The 13,582-nt window shown below is 41.2% G+C and overlaps 1 protein-coding gene across 8 annotated transcripts in view; it reads left to right on the plus strand.

Moving 5' to 3' along the window:
* Positions 1–9,916: 9,916 nt before the first annotated feature.
* The window catches only part of APBB2 (amyloid beta precursor protein binding family B member 2), a 488,394-nt gene continuing 484,728 nt past the window's right edge, over positions 9,917–13,582 (plus strand). For all 8 annotated transcript variants that reach the window (XM_073608526.1, XM_073608531.1, XM_073608532.1 and 5 more), the window contains exon 1: positions 9,917–10,067. The gene's annotated coding sequence lies outside the window, so the exon portion shown is untranslated. The remainder of the gene's footprint in view (positions 10,068–13,582) is intronic.

The following is a 13,582-nucleotide window of genomic DNA, read 5'->3' on the forward strand; positions in this document are numbered from 1 at the left end:
GGTGTAATTTTTGCTATATACATGCTATGTCTTATAAATTGACAACTTTGTGTAAAAAAAAAAAAAAGATTTTCATTTTCTTTCCATGTTTTCTGAAGACTTGTGTAAAAAAATTAACAGTTCAAAAGACTCATTATGCCTCATAGAATATACGTTGGGGTGTTTGTTTTCCAAAATGGGGTCATTTTGTGGGTAATTCCATTGTCCTGGTGCTCCAGGGCCTTCAAAAGTGTAATAGGTCGTTAGGAAATTAGAGGTGTAATTTATGCTCCAAGAACGCCTGAAGGTGCTCCCTGCATGTTGGGCCTCTGTATGTGGCCAGGCTGTGTAAAAGTCTCACACATGTGGTATCATCCTACTCAGGAGGAGTAGCAGAATGTGTTTTGGGGTGTAATTTTTGCTATATACATGCTTTGAGTTAGAAATATCTGACCACCTTGTGTAAAAAAAAAATAGGTTTTAATTTTCTTTCCATGTTTTCTGAAGACTTGTGGAAAAAAATTAACCGTTCAAAAGACTCATTATGGCTCATAGAATAGCTGTTTGGGTGTTTGCTTTCCAAAATGGGGTCATTTTGTGGGTAATTCCTCTGTCCTGGTGCTCCAGGGCCTTCACGAATGTAATAGGTCGTTAGCAAACTAGAGGTGTAATTTATGCTCCTAGAACCCCTGATGGTGCTCCCTGCACCTCTCTGTGTGACCAGGCTGTGTAAAAGTCACACACATGTGGTATCGCCATACTCGGGAGGAGTAGCAGAATGTATTTTGGGGTGTAATTGGAAGTATACATATGCTGTATGTGAGAAATAACTTATGACAATTTTGTGAAAAAAAAACAAAACATTTTTTCCCAAGAATTGTGGGAAAAAAATACAACTTCAAAAAACTCACCATGCCTCTCACTAAATACCTTTGACTGTCTACTATTCAAAAAGGGGTCATTTGGGGGGTATTTGTACTTTCCTGACATTTCAGGGTCTCAAGAAATGAGTCAGTGTGATCAATTTTCAATGATTTGCACCATAGCTTGTAGACTTTCACAGAGACTAAATAATATCCACTAATGTGGGTTTTTTTTACCAAAGAGATGTAGCAGTATAAATTTTGGCCCAAATTTATGAACAAAAATGACTTATTTGCAAAATTTTATCATAGAAACGAAAAAAAAGTGTTTTTTTATTTTATTTTTGCTCTTTTTTCACTTATGTCGCAAAAAAAAAAACCCAGTGGTGATTAAATACCACCAAAAAAAGCTCTATTTGTATGAAAAAAATTATAACAATTTTGTTTGGGTACAGTGTTGCATGACTGAGTAATTGGCATTCAAAGTGTGAGAGTGCTGAAAGCTAAAAATTGGTCTGGGCAGGATCCCTCTTCGGCTCTCCTGGCCCCTCCCTCCTGTTGAGTGCCCCCATAGCAAGCAGCTTGCTATGGGGGCACGCGAACCGCAGCTCTATGTGTCCATTCAGACACGGAGCCGCGGTTTGGACCCACCCCCTCTCTCTGCTCATTGGCTACCTGTGTTTGATTGACAGTAGTGGGAGCCAATGGCGCCGCTGCTGTGTCACAGCCATTGAGGAGGGAGAGTCCCGGATGGATGAGGCACTCGTGGACATCACTAGATAGAGAGGGAGCTCAGGTAAGTATTAGGGGGGCTGCTGCACACTGAAGCTTTTTTATCTTAATGCATAGAATGCATTAAGATAAAAAAACCTTCCTCCTTTACAACCCCTTTAATGCATTATTTATTTTTATTTTTTTAAATGGAAGCAGTGTAAGTCCCTTATTTGTCTTAGTATCAGCCTCATACAGAAGAAGCCTTACACAGAAAAAAAAATAATTTGATTGCCTGGAGTTCTGCTTTAAAGTGGAGTTCCACCCACTTTTACAACTCTTCAGCATCCCTCACTAAACTGTGCACTGTAAACAAATTCGATATTTTTAAATTTTTTTTCTCAGCACCTACTGTATATCTGCTGTATTCATTTTTCACTTCCTCCTCCCTGGCAGCGGCCCATTGCATCATTTCCTGTTTGCAATGCCTTCTGGGAAGGGGCGGCAACTTCCTCTGAAACTGCCGTTCCTATGGAAACCTGATCTGAAACCTATTACACTGCTTGTGCTGCACTGAGCATGTGCGAGATCTACAAGCATGAGATCCAGGAAGAATAACAGTCTGGCTTCAGATTCCCACACTTAAGATGGCCATGGCCTGCTGTAAGTTTATAAAATAACAAACTACTGCTATAAACTAACAAAATAGACCTTAGTTTACAGACTAACTTTACTAGAATACATTAAGCTTGTGTATTATAGGGGTATTTTTATTTAAAAAGTATAATTTTGGCCGGAACACCACTTTAACCACTTAGTTCCGGAAGGATTTGCTCCCATAATGACCAGGCCATTTTTTGCGATACAGCACTGCGTTGCTTTAACTGACAATTGCGCGGTCATGCGATCGTGTCGATGTGGTACCCAAACAAAATCACCTTTGTGGTTTTTATTTTTTACGCTATAAACAAAAAAATACAGACAATTAAAAAAAAAATATTCTGCTATAATACATATCCCAAAAAATATATAAAAAACTAATTTATTCATCAGTTTAGGCTGATATATATTCTTCTACATATTTTTGGAAAAAAAAATCGCAATAGTCGTATATTGATTGGTTTGCCCAAAAGTTATTGCATCTACAAACTTTGGGATAGATTTAGGGACTTTTATCTTTTTTATTGTTTTTCCTGGTAATGGCGGGACTGCGACATTGGGGCGGACAAATCTGACCCCAAATTACACTTTTTGGGGACCAGTGACATTATTGCATTGATCAGTGCAATAAAAATACACTGATCAATGTAGAAATTACACTGGCAGGGAAGGGGTTAACACTAGGAGGCGATCAAGGGGTTAAGTGTGTTCCCTGGGTGTGTTCTAATTGTAGGGGGGATGGGCTCACTGGAACATAACAGAGATTACTGTTCCCGATCACTGGGAACAGAAGATCTCTGACATGTCTTTAGGCAGAACGGGGACTCGCCTTGTTTGTGGGACCCGCAGGCACGCTCCCGCAGCCCGCTATCTTCCTTGCACGGACTGACACACAGGTACGTCAGTTTGCGCAGGAGAGCTGACCAGCCACAGTAAAGGTACGTGAGATGGTCGGCAAGTAGTTAAGCAGTATTACTTCTGTAGATAAAAATACTATTGACTCTACAATTATATTTACAGTATATACACTTGTATTTTTCTCCAATGCATATCACTTTTTGGCAAGTAAACCAATATTTGATATAATCCCTTAAGGTCCCTTTCACACCAGGAGACCGGTCGGATCTGCCAGTCCATTTTTCAGGTAGACCTGATCAGTCTACTCATTGATTTCACTGGGTCCACTGACATTTGCCGGGCATCTAATCCGATAAAATCTGCAAAAAACAGACGTATGGTGAAAGTTTGGAGCCAAATAACGAACCCCATTGAAGTCTGAGGGACCCAAACTGGAAAAATCAAAAGTGCCCTTTTTGAGGGCTTAGATGCAAGTTATTAGGGGGACGTGTATCAATGAAAAAAAGTTAGCAAAAAACATAATTTTTAAATGAGCAGGGATTTACTGATGCTTAAAGTGAAATAATAAAAATGAAAAATTCCTTTAAATATAGTGCCTGGGGGGGGGTCCCCTCAGTCTGCCTGTAAAGTTGTGCATCTGTACCATGTATAGAACCTGCTGCAGCAAACATTTATAAAGCCAATAAAATGACATTTTCCCTGCAAGCTTTCTTTATTTTATAAACGGCTTAGTCTGTTGATGAGGCCACAATTTAGTGCACTCGGAGCAAGATTAGAGATTTTTTTTTTATAATTTCTGGTGTCTGTTTCACAGACTTTGGATTAAAATAACAGGTGCGGAAAAATTGGGCTTTGGGTCTTGATGAAAGGAAGAATGGCCTTGCTGTCAAAAATTTTAATGATATGCCCAGTCAAACAGGTGCAAAAAAATCGGGCTTGGGCGTCGGTGGTGCCTTCACACCGTAACCCTATAGAGATACTCTTGATGAAAGCAAGAGCTGGCCTTGCTGTCAAAAATTGAAATGATATGCACCTGTCAAACAGGTGTGGAAAAATTGGTCCTTGGGTGCTAATTGTGCCCATGATGCCTATACTAAAAAAATTCTTCCAGATAAAATTAACACCCACAAAGTTAGGCATCCTAGACAGTCTTACACAGATTCCACATCCCAAAAACACTTAATTGGCAACATCAGCATCAGGGGCTTGATAGCTGCTGCTAATCCAGGAATGATTAATTTTGATCAATGTCAGTTGGTCAATGGAGTCTGTGGACAGACGTGCTCTTTTTATCTGTTACAAAACCTCTGGCAGCACTGAATGTCCATTTGGAAAGCACACTGGATACAGGGAAGCCCAGCAGCTCAATTGCATACTGAGCAAGTTCTGGCCAGTGGTCTATTCTCATGACCCAGTAACCCAGTGGATCGTCATCTGGAAAGCTCTCCATGTCTGTTTTCACCTCTAGATAATCTCCCACCATATTATGCAGACGCTGCCGATGGGATGTGGAAGCAGACAGTCCTGGGTGCAGAGGACTAAGAAATGTTTGAAATTCATCACTGAGATGGCCCCCTTCTCCACCGCAACAGAAGCCTCATAACTAGCCTTTCCATGAGACTGTAACCTAGCAGAGTCTGGAAAGGGTTTTTAAGGTATTTTTTCCTCTGCTCCTTCTGTGAGGACAGAATGAGTTCTGAGACTCTCCCCTTGTAACGGTGGTCAAGGAGGGTTGCCAGCCAATAGTGATCCTTCTCCTTGATGCCACAAATTCTCGGGTCCTTTCGCAGGCTTTTAAGAATGAGGGACCCCATGTACCGCAAGTTTGCAGAGGCATAAAAGCAGAGTCCTTGGATGCCCTGTCCATAATGCCACCCAGAGTCTGCTCTAGCAGAAACACAACAGGGAATGTGTCACTGATGCATGCATTGTCACAGCTCACCATCCTTGTCGCCTCCTTAAATTGTGACAGTACAGTGCATGCATCCTTCATCAGCAGCCATTGGCATGGGGGAAAAAAGCCAAGCCGGCCTGAGCCTGTCATTATGCCATACTATACAGGTACTCGTTGACAGCCCTCTGCTGCATGTGCAACCGCTGCAGCATTGGCAAAGTTGAGTTCCACCTGTATGACCACCTGAAATGGCTGCAGACTCTTCTGGTCTGCTTTAGCAGATATTCCAACCCTGGGTACCTATTTTAAGAAATGCTGCACCACCAAATTGAGAACATGTACCAGGCATGGCACATGTGTCAATTTTCCCTGTCTAAGGGCGGACCATTCCTGGCTCCAGCTGGCGTGGCATGAACTACCTCTGGGCCTGCCCCTGCAGAGCTGAAAGCATCTCTGCTCTGGTGTGGCTCCTGTCCCCTAGACAGACCAGCTGAAGCACTGCATGGCATCTTTTAGCCTGACTGATTGAATAGCCCCTTGAACACTTAGGGGTACTGGTGGTTGCATCTTGCATCATCACCACCAGCTGTATGGAGATGTGGCAGGAAAACAAGCTGCAGCGCTGAGCCCTGTCCTGCATCCTTTTGAGTTGCAAGCATAGTTACCCAGTGTACTGTGAAGTAATATAGTGTCCCTGACCATGATTTTTGGACCACGTGTCAGCAGTAATGTGGGCCTTGCAGCTGACTGCCTTGCCCAACGATGCCACAACATTGCCTTCCACCTCATGGTACAGAGCTGGAATGGCCTTATGTGCAAAGAAATAGCGACTGGGAACCTTCCATTGTGGTACAGCACATTCTGCAAAATGTAAAGCCAGCAGCTTTGACAAGCTTGATGCTGGGCATGTGGGTTGCAGTGACTTTTTTTTTTTTTTTTTTTTTTTTTTGCTGGAGTAGAGAAATTTGCCTGCTATAGTCTACAGCTGGTGGTGTGCTGCTGGCAGACGTGCTGCAAGGACCTGTGACACCCTTCACTATAGCATCATCCCTGTCAGTGGAAGCTGCAGAGAGGTCATAAGATATAGTGGGGGGTAGATCTGAAAGGTAAGGAGGAGTGAGGGGGAGCAGAATTGCATCCCTTTTGTATGGCTTTCAGGTGCTCTTGGCAACAGGCTGAGTGCTGGGAGGTTAAATGCCTTGTCAAGCATGTGGTACCCTAACTTGCTAGTAGCAATGAACAGAGCCCTGTTCTATCAATCTCCACTCCAATATCACACTGCAAATGGCTGCTCTGGGAAGGATTATTTTATAGAGGGGGGTGGGTCTATGAGCAATGAGTCATGATTGGGCACAGTCATCATTACTTTCTCCAGTTATAGCTCTGAAGAGTGTTCTGTGCCCTGATTGGGCAAATTCTTCATTGCTTCAGCTAATCAGGGCTTCCAATGCACTGTGTAGTGTGCAGCATAGTGGTGTAGTGGTTAGCACTTTCACCTAGCAGTAAAAGGGTCACTGGTTTGAATCCCGACCACGACATCATGTGCCTGGAGTTTGCATGTTCTCCCTGTGCCTGTGTGGGTTTCCTCTGGGTACTCTGGTTTCCTCCCACACTCTAAAGACATGCTGGTAAGTTAATTGGCCCTAGTCAAGCGCATCAGGACCCTGTGGGGTAAGACCGCGCTATATCAAGATACCACTCAACTCTGTGGGCCGGTCGAAAGGCCCGACATTTTGGGTGTTCGCCGAACACTAATGCTCACCTGTGGTGCATAAGCACACACAGATCCATAGCTCAACTCAAAATTGTCCTCCCTGGTAGATGGACAACCTGGCGGCCAGCCACAGCAGTCCGTTTCCCTTCTCCATTAAGAACATAAAAGAATGTCAGCCTTGATGCGTTTCGCCACTCCTGGCTTGCTCACAATCTCTCCTATCCTTGTGAGGAGTGGTAAAACGTGTCAAGAAAGGCTGATTTTTGGGTGGAGATATCGCTGTATGCAGTCAGTTTATTGATTATTAATCAATGCTGCAAGAAGAGCTAAGTGGAGTGCGGCTCACATTCTTTTCACATATCGTGCATGTTTCATCAAGATTTTAACCCCTTCACGCCTAAGGGTAAAACAAATCTTAACGCCTAGGTCCAATTTTGCAACTTTGACATGTGCTAGTAAAACCGTACATATCATCACTACTACTTTGTGCATCCAGGTGGATTATACCTTGTTTTTTTCAGGACAAACTGGTCTTTCATTTGGTGGTAAATGGTAATAAATATCTCCCTGATTTTTTTTTATTGCTAAAGGAAAACTGGCCCACAATATTAAAAAAAATATATTTTTTAATTTAGTTGTATATTTCTTGCTAATACCATAACCTACCACCAAAAAACAACTCAAAACAAATTCTCCTGCTCCTGATGATCACAGCCATACCACATATGTGTATGTTAGTTGTTGTATGTACCCGTAGTACAGCCCAGAAACAATAGTGCACATTTTGCCCAGAAACAATAATGCACTTGCTTTTTTTCCCTACTTACACATTAACACTGATACTAATAAAAAAAAAATCCTGTCCAAAAATATTGACCCTGACCTTTGACTCTGACATTGATCTTTGACCTTGACCATGACCTCGAACCAAACACTAACCCAGGCATTGACCTGGATCAAACCTCTAGGTGTTTTTGTCTTTTTTTAATTTTATTATTTTTTTTCCTACACGTACTTTTTTTACTCTCTGCAAGGACAGAGAAAGATGCAATGGGGTTGATTTACTAAAGGCAAATCCACTTTGCACTACAAGTGCACTTGGAAGTGCAGTCGCTTTAGATCTGAGGGGAAGATGTGAAATGAGGGGAAGCTCTGCCGATTTTTTTCATCCAATCATGTACAAGCAAAAATGCTGTTTTTTTATTTTCATGCATGTCCCCCTTAGATCTACAGCTACTGCACTTACAAGTGCACTTGTAGTGCAAAGTGGATTTGCCTTTAGTAAATAAACCCCAATGCATCTTTCTTGTCCATTTACAGAGACAGAAAACATGGGGTGGGTTTCTCTGTGACTGGACAAAGGGAGATATGCAAATATGCTGTCCCACAGCAAAAATCACAATGTAGGGGGGCCGCATATTTGTGTTACATCAGCACCATGGGGTTAAGATGGACATCCTTTATTTGTATTTATCATTTATTTGTATAGATTTTGAATAGTAATCACATTTTCTTATGTTTTTATTTATCGTCTTAATTTATATAATGTTTGCATATTGTGTAGCATTATACAGAGCATAAATAACCATTTATGTTGGCACTGTTAAATATATTCCAAAGAACATGTAGTGGTTACATAAAATTGGAGTTAGAGATTCTCTTCTTTGTCCTAGATGTCGTCATGACCCAGGTGATTGGATCCACATGTTGTGGCAGTGTCCCAAACTATTCAGATATTATTATAAAGAAATAGTGACTATGATAAACGTTATCTACAATATTTAAATTCCCTCTGTCCCGCTCAGTTGTGTTTTTGGGCAGCTGAGTTTTTTGGAGTTAAATGTCTCTTCAATGCTGGCTATTAATTAGCTCCTGTTTTTGGCAAGGAAGTTAGTGGCTAGGAAGTGGCTCTCACCTGCCCCTCCAGCGGTGGATGATTGGTTTAAGGAGGTTACTTTCTCTCTCTTCGGGGAAAAATCGATGTGTCAAAAAAGAGGATGCTCTAATAAATTTGAAAGAATATGGTCTGCATGGCTAAAAGTGCCTCAGGTGACCCTACATGAAGGTATCTGAGATAGGTTACTATTGTAATATATTCATACAGTATATCTACTTAAAGTAGTAGTAATCGCTCTGCTTTTATTTTTACCTACATGTAAGCTTATAATAAAGCTTACCTGTTAGTAAAATGAATATCTCCTAAATGTGAACCATTTAGGAGATATTCTAGTGAGCAACAGCTGGTGACATCATCGTGGCTCGACCAGTCAGACGGCCGGAGTTCGCAAACTCGGAAAGAAGACCAGGTGAAGATGGAAGCTTTTGCAGTGGTGACAGCATGCCGCTAGAGGGCTTCTTTTTAGGTCTGGTTCACACCTATGCATGTTTTAGTGCATTTTCAGTTTTGCAGAAACACACTACGGTCCATTTAACATGGTTTCTTATGGATGTAGTTTTCATCTGTGTATTTTATGGAAAGGTCCAGGGACTCTTTTCTGGTTTTTGGTTCCATAGACTTTAATGCATTAAAAGCGTGTATTGAAAACATGCAAAATGCACCTGCAATATGCAAACTGAAACCTGCATAGGTGTGAATCAGGCCTTAAGGTAATTGTTTCATAATGTGCTAGTATGCGAGGGAAACTGTTTTTTTTTTCCTAGAGATTACCACCACCTTAATATGTTATTTTTGAGTGAGGAATATTTACTGTATGCCCAAACATATATAAGGCTCATTCTGCCGTACAGGAGTATAATTCCCAGAGTAGGTTTGGATTGGTGATTTTTCCCCCCTTTTTTTTTTCTTTGAATACTGTACATTGCAGCTCTTTTTTTTTTTTTTTTTTTTTTTTTTTATGGTGTGATTATGTTTGTCAGGTGTTTTTGAAATTTGTCATTTTTTCCTTTTTTTTTTTTCGTTGCTGTTGTTTGTGATGTATCCTACGTATCTTTGTATAAGGAAAAATATGTTTTTAATAAATAAAAATAAATAAATAACCATTCATTCATTTATTCGTGTAACGTGAACTATTATGTGAAAAATTGAAGAGAGGAACTGAAAAAAAGCCAAAGCCTTTTTATATTGCTATGATTTTAGCACCCTAATTTAACCCATTACTCTATTTTATACCTGCCCTGAAGGCTATGCCTCTGTTGTGCAGCAGGTGGCACTAGCAGTCTTTTCCAGACAGGGTCCCTTTCCATTCTTTCCAAAGAAGAAGTAGGGAAGAGGGAAGGAGGGGCTGGGAATTATTTCCTGAGTTGAGAGCTGTGAGCTGGAATTAGCTTCCGGCTGCTGAGGCTGGTGTTTCTTGTGTGGGGGAGAATGTGAACAGGCTAGCAGCCAGCCAGCCCTGGATGGAGCACTGACAGCAGCACAGACACACAAGTAAGTGAGCTGGGATTGCCATGAATTGGTCATGCTGGAGACCAGAAACTCTGATTCCTGGGTGCTGGGCTGGGAGAGTCTGGTTTGACTTTCCAGAGAGAAGGACCTAGGCTATGGAATGCAGCTGCTAGCAGTGAAGGTCTGAGGAGGCACACTACTGTATTACCAATGTTGTGCTGCTTGGCTGAAAGTCATACTGTGCTCTTTTCATTTCTTTTCTCGTTGGTTTACATCAACTCCTCTGCATGGTCCCACCTATGTCTTGGAAAAGAATTGGTCATATATTTTATGCTAGGGATGGCATCAAGTTTTTTTCTTGCACTTTGTGTTAAAGATGCTCTTTAGTGTTATTTTATATATTAGATGAGATGTGATGATGTGTCGTTCTATGTATGTGATGATGAGGGTCGTTCTATGTATGTGATGATGAGGGTCGTTCTATGTATGTGATGATGAGGGTCGTTCTATATATGTGATGATGAGTGTCGTTCTATATATGTGATGATGAGTGTCGTTCTATGTATGTGATGATGAGGGTCGTTCTATATGTGATGATGAGTGTCATTCTATGTATGTGACAATGATTATCATTCTATGTATGTGATGATAAGTGTCATTCTATGTCTGTGATGATGAGTGGCATTGTATGTATGTATGTGATGATGAGTGTCCTTCTTATGTATGTGATGATGAGTGTCCTTCTTATGTATGTGATGATGAGTGTCCTTCTTATGTATGTGATGATGAGTGTCCTTCTTATGTATGTGATGATGAGTGTCCTTCTTATGTATGTGATGATGAGTGTCCTTCTTATGTATGTGATGATGAGTGTCATTTTATGTATGTGATGATGAGTGTCATTTTATGTATGTGATGATGAGTGTCCTTCTTATGTATGTGATGATGAGTGTCCTTCTTATGTATGTGATGATGAGTATCATTTTATGTATGTGATGATGAGTATCATTGTATGTATGTGATGATGAGTATCATTGTATGTATGTGATGATGAGTATCATTGTATGTATGTGATGATGAGTATCATTGTATGTATGTGATGATGAGTATCATTGTATGTATGTGATGATGAGTGTCATTGTATGTATGTGATGATGAGTGTTATTCTATGACTGTGATGATGAGTGTCATTTTATGTATGCGATGATCAGTGATGATGAGTATCATTGTATGTATGTGATGATGATTATCATTCTATTTATGTGACGATGAGTGTCCTTCTATGTATTTATTATAATGGACACATGCAGTGATACTATGTATGAGAATGTTAGAAATTTGTGACAGCCCCTGATCTGTTCTGAGTGTCATTCTCTGCATTCAGGCCGTTTTAGGAACTGTGTATCAGGCACCTGCAGTGATACTGGTATGCGTTGCTTGCTTAGCGGCACACATATGTGCGAGCATTGTAGAGATCAGTGGCAGTCACTGATCCGTTCGCAGTACCATACTATTCAGCCAGCTTCTCTTACATTTCCCTGTCTGGCTGCTGAAGCCATCATTACAAGTAGCTGAATCTACACTAGCAGGAATGTATGGCCCCAGGGCTGGGAGCATGAAAGCAATACACAATTTCTTAAGAGGAGCCTGTGTGCTTTAAACATCCAAAAGCGCATCTCATCTGAACACCTTTCATGTAGAGATGTGAAAAGGAAGATTAAGCTTTGTGTTAAAAGCTTTGTATTATCAGAGTTCAGTTGATAAAAAGAAATTTATAAGCGCAATGAAACATATGTCTAGAATGTCCTTGATAGGTGACATCTATAGATAGGTGATGTCATAATAGCTCAAAACAAATCCTGATTGTGATGGAGGGTGGGGATTGAATGTAGAATAAGGCTTGGCATTGATTAAATGTTGCAATTTTACCAGAATCTATGTTTTGTTATTAATGCTTAAACAATGACATCAAATATCTATGAAATGATTGCTTGTTGAATATATGGCATGGTCCTGTGTATGTCGCATTTTCCTGAATCACACTGCAGTTTTCATGTTTCCAAGGTTTAAAGAGAAAAGGTGCAATCAGTGATAAGGAAATGTAACAGGTTATCATGTAGCAGCAAACGTGGTGGGTGTCCCCCGCCTGGGAGCTCACACTACGCTCCAGCTGCTGCTGCACATGCAGTATGTGATAGAGAGGCCTACAGAAAGTGGAGCTCACATAGACTGCTTCACTGCTACACACATTTACTGATGACACTTGTGTCTGCTCTGGCTGGCTTTCCTGTCTCAGCGGGGACACAGGGACAAAAACCTTCATAATCGCTTTATTCGCTTTATCATTCCAAAAAACAGGATGCTGAAACGGATCTTCTTAAAAGAGAAGTTTGTCTTTTTTTTTTTTTTTTTAGAAATCATACTTACTCAGGTGGAGGCAGCATCGATGCAATGCTGTATTTGTCTCCCGCCGCTTCTGAGACTGAGAACTGAGCGATCAAACACCGCCGATCGGTCAGTTCTCAGAGCTCCATGAGCAGAGAGCTGGTAACTGTCAGTCACCGCTGTCTGCTCTAACCCCCCACCCCCACACGCTCACTGGAGCACTGGGCTGTGGAGGGGGTGGCTTGCTGAGAGGCTGAGCCAGGTGTCGGTCCACGCATTTGGGTGGATCCCGACCATATGGTCGCAATCTTTTCCCAGCCTTTACCGACACTGTGACATCAGCCGACCGCAGGCTTCAGCCCACTGTCGGCTGATAATGGGTAACAGGAGTGCCAAACAAACTGCACTTCTGTGATCCACAAGGGAAGTACAGTCAATTGAGCTTTGGCTGTACTTCTTCTTTAAAGCGTAAATTCAGCTAAAAACATAAACCGTAAAATCAGCACAAGGGACATATCATTTACAGTTAATATGATGTGTCCCTTGATTCCTGTTGTTTCTTCATCTTTCTTAAGACCCCCACCCCCCCAAACACACACACCCGCAGCTGTAATCTTGCAGTGTGGTGGGGTTTAATATAGCTAAATGGCTGTCAATAAAACACAATATTTTTTACTTTTTGCTATAATAAATATCCCAAATTAAAAAAAAAAAAAAAACAAATTTTTTCCTCAGTTTAGGCCGATATGTATTCTTCTACATATTTTTGGTAACAAAAAATCGCAATAAGCATATATTGGTTTGAGCAAAAGTTATAGCCCCTACAAAATAGGGGATAGATTTATGGCATTTTATTTTTTTTTTACTAGTAATGGTGGCGATCTGTGATTTTTATTGTGACTGTGACATTGCGGCGGACATATCGGACAATTTTGACACTATTTTGGGACCACTGACAGTTATACAGCAATCAGTGCTATAAATATGTACTGATTACTGTATAAATGTCACTGGCAGGGAAGGAGTTAACACTAGGGGGCGATCAAGGGGTTAAATGTGTTACCTAGGGAGTAATTCTAACTGTTGGGGGAGGGGACTGACTAGGGGATTAGACCGATCAGTGTTCATACTTAGTATGAACACACGATCGGTCTCCTCTCCCCTGACAGGAT

Source organism: Aquarana catesbeiana, linkage group LG01 (assembly GCF_042186555.1).
Source record: "Aquarana catesbeiana isolate 2022-GZ linkage group LG01, ASM4218655v1, whole genome shotgun sequence".
NCBI classification, from domain to species: domain Eukaryota; kingdom Metazoa; phylum Chordata; class Amphibia; order Anura; family Ranidae; genus Aquarana; species Aquarana catesbeiana.